Source organism: Aptenodytes forsteri, unplaced genomic scaffold, assembly GCF_000699145.1.
Source record: "Aptenodytes forsteri isolate BGI_AS27 unplaced genomic scaffold, ASM69914v1 Scaffold251, whole genome shotgun sequence".
NCBI classification, from domain to species: Eukaryota; Metazoa; Chordata; class Aves; order Sphenisciformes; family Spheniscidae; genus Aptenodytes; species Aptenodytes forsteri.
The window spans coordinates 1,196,553-1,199,495 of NW_008794082.1; positions in this window are offsets into that span (position 1 = coordinate 1,196,553).

A 2,943-nucleotide genomic window follows, 5' to 3' on the forward strand; every position below is an offset into this window, starting at 1 on the left:
CAAGTGATGCACAGTACAATTGCTCACCACCCGCCGACCGATGCCCAGCCAGTCCCCGAGCAGCAGCCCCCCCGGCCAGCTTTCCCCAGTTTATGTACTGAGCATGACGACACATGGTATGGAATGTCCCTTTGGCCAGTTTGGCTGTGCCCCCTCCCAGCCCCCCGTGCACCTGCAGCCTTCTCAGTCGGTAGAGCATGGGAAGCTGAAAAGTCCTTGACTTAGTGTAAGCACTGCTTAGCAACAACTAAAACATCGGTGTGTTATCAACATTGTTCTCATCCTAAATCCAAAACACTGTACCAGCTACTAGGAAGGAAATTAACTCTATCCCTACCGAAACCAGGACAATAATAAGATAGAGATAAGGAAAAGATAGTATTATTATATTGATTGCTTATATTTTGTTGCAGGTAAATGCTCTGTAGCTTTTATTTCAATCCTTAGTGCTTAGCAAGAACTTGTAGCTAAGTCTGATACACATGTGCATTCAATTTTTTTGGGGTGTCAGCTATATTAAAATACAGCATGTAGCCTTTGAATCCTTTTGAAAATGAGAATGCAGGTTTTTTTCAGACATTTTGACTAAGATTTCAGGACCTGATAATTGTTTGTAACCATTGTGTATTTTATAATAATAAATTAAATATAGCAGCTTTCACTTTGGAATTTTGAAATGCTTCATGAATTCTTAGGTCTATTCACACCATTTGGAGGAAGTTATTATTATCTCTGTTTTAACATGGGGACTGCAAGTGGCAGAACAAAATGTAGTAGATACTGCTTCCACATACTTTTTTCACAGGTGCTGTCGCCCCTAAATATTCCTTCTCCTCCAATCAGTTTCTGAACTGAAATAGTTTTCAGTTCAGAAAATGAAAGCCTTTTGCATGCAGAAGTCAGTGAGTAAGGCCATGACCACTTTTGAAGGCAGCAGGAGGCCACCTGAGCGGCTGGTTTCCTTGCCACTGTAGTCGGTGCGACTAAAATTTAGGCGCTGAGGGGCCGGCGCCCAGCCTCTGTGCCCAAACTGTTGGTGGCTGAGTGCTTCCGGCTGCTCTGCGCCTGCTCTTCGGGAGCGGGGCAGTGCTGTCCGTCCAGTGGAACTGATTGTCATGTGCGAGGGCTTGCAGGGCTCAGCCTGTAAATTTCAAGCATCTCTTTCTGCACTTTGCTTCCCATCTTGGTTTCGTGGGCTGAACAGAGGTCAGGTGTTTTTAAACTGATAAAGGAGCTCTTGAGAGAGAAATTACTTGACCATCCGTATGATGCATGGCTGAAGAGAAATCAAGAAAAGCCAAGCTTCAGCTTGGCATCCAGTAAAAACACAAATGTATGTTTTGTGCCAGGCATCTGTGTTTGTTCCAAGGAAAGCCCTAGGAAAGAGACTCTGGCCTTTCTCCACCTGGAAGCTCTGAAAAAGGCATGAGAGCTCAGTTTGCTTTTTTCTTAGTGTGTCCCAGGATACTGGAAGCTCTTAAAAGTGGAGCAGAGTATTTTCATTCAGACCCTGAGCTTTACTGATCACCAGGTGCACTGAGTAGTTTCCAAACCACTATCCTCTGAAGTGTGCCCCGGCCGGTATTTCTTTTAGTATTTCTTGCCTTCTGGCTGGCAATAGAGAGGGCATGCCCTCATGGCATTGCACTTTAGAACATTTACATATACATGCAATTACAGTTTCTCGAGGAATGTGTAATGTTCTCAGTATACGCGATTAAAGGTTCTCAGTGAATTCTGCAATTCCTTTAAAATTCTACAGCCCTTTGATGTGATACATGTCATATTCCATGTTTATTGGAATACAGGTGGATATTTGCTTCCAATCCCTTTGTGCTTTGTTGTTCTTTTAAAGATGAACATCATCTTCCTCTAAAGAAGACCTCTGGGTTGGTTGCTTTGTTTATTTGCTTGCTTGTTTTACAGTTAAAAAAATCCAGATCTTGCCTATTCTGAAGGACTTCTTGGTTGAGTGAGAACACAGTAAAATTCACATCACAGATCATAGGGTGTTCACTTTAAAGTATACTTTGGTTTGTTTTTGCCAGCCTCTTATAAAGAAGTAGAAGAAAAATTGTCTTTGATAAAGCATTCCTTTCTTCACTTCTCTCTTGTAGGAATTCCCAGTTCGCATCTCTTTATCATCCAAATGATTCTTCTACTAGAAAGGTTTCAAGCTCATTTTTTGTCTTTGTTAAATCACATTTTATTTCCCATTGATATGAATGGAACCTTGAGACCTGGCTCATGTTGTGGCAGCCTGAGATGTTACAATGCCTCTGGACAAATCAGGAGAATACTGTAAACATGATTTATTTAATGATTTTTAGGGCATCTATAACAGTTTGCTTAATCTTGAACATATAGAACCTAAAGTAAAGATGTGCTTACATTAATCAGGTTGCTAGAAGAGAAGCAAGATTATAATCAAATGATAACTGCCCTCAAGAAAAAAAAGGATCAGCCTGGTATATGAAAAAAATGGTGGGGCAGAGGCAGGAGGCAACAAAGCAGATGATATTCCTAGCATTTTTTTGCATATGGCACTTCAGGAGATTCTGTTTAGCTCTACAGAAAGTGACAAATTTTAAAAGTAAGGACATTCCCCAGATTCCAGCTGGGCTCTTGCAGTCCCCCAAAGGAGTTCTAAACTATGTTCTGGTTGAAGAAAAGACAGTTTAGCAATAGAAACAGAACTGTAGCTGAGTGGTCCTTATTTTCCAGTTTTAATATATCCTGTATAAAATTACCAGGCTATTTCCCCAAACATCTTAATAAAGTGAAAAGTGGTATTTTAGATTTCAAAAATAATTACATGGGCCCAGATTCTGCTGAGTTTATGTGTATGGGTTGTCGCATGTCCTGGTTCGGGCTGGGATAGAGTTAATTTTCCTCCCAGTAGCTGGTACAGTGCTGTGTTTTGGATTTAGGATGAGAACAATG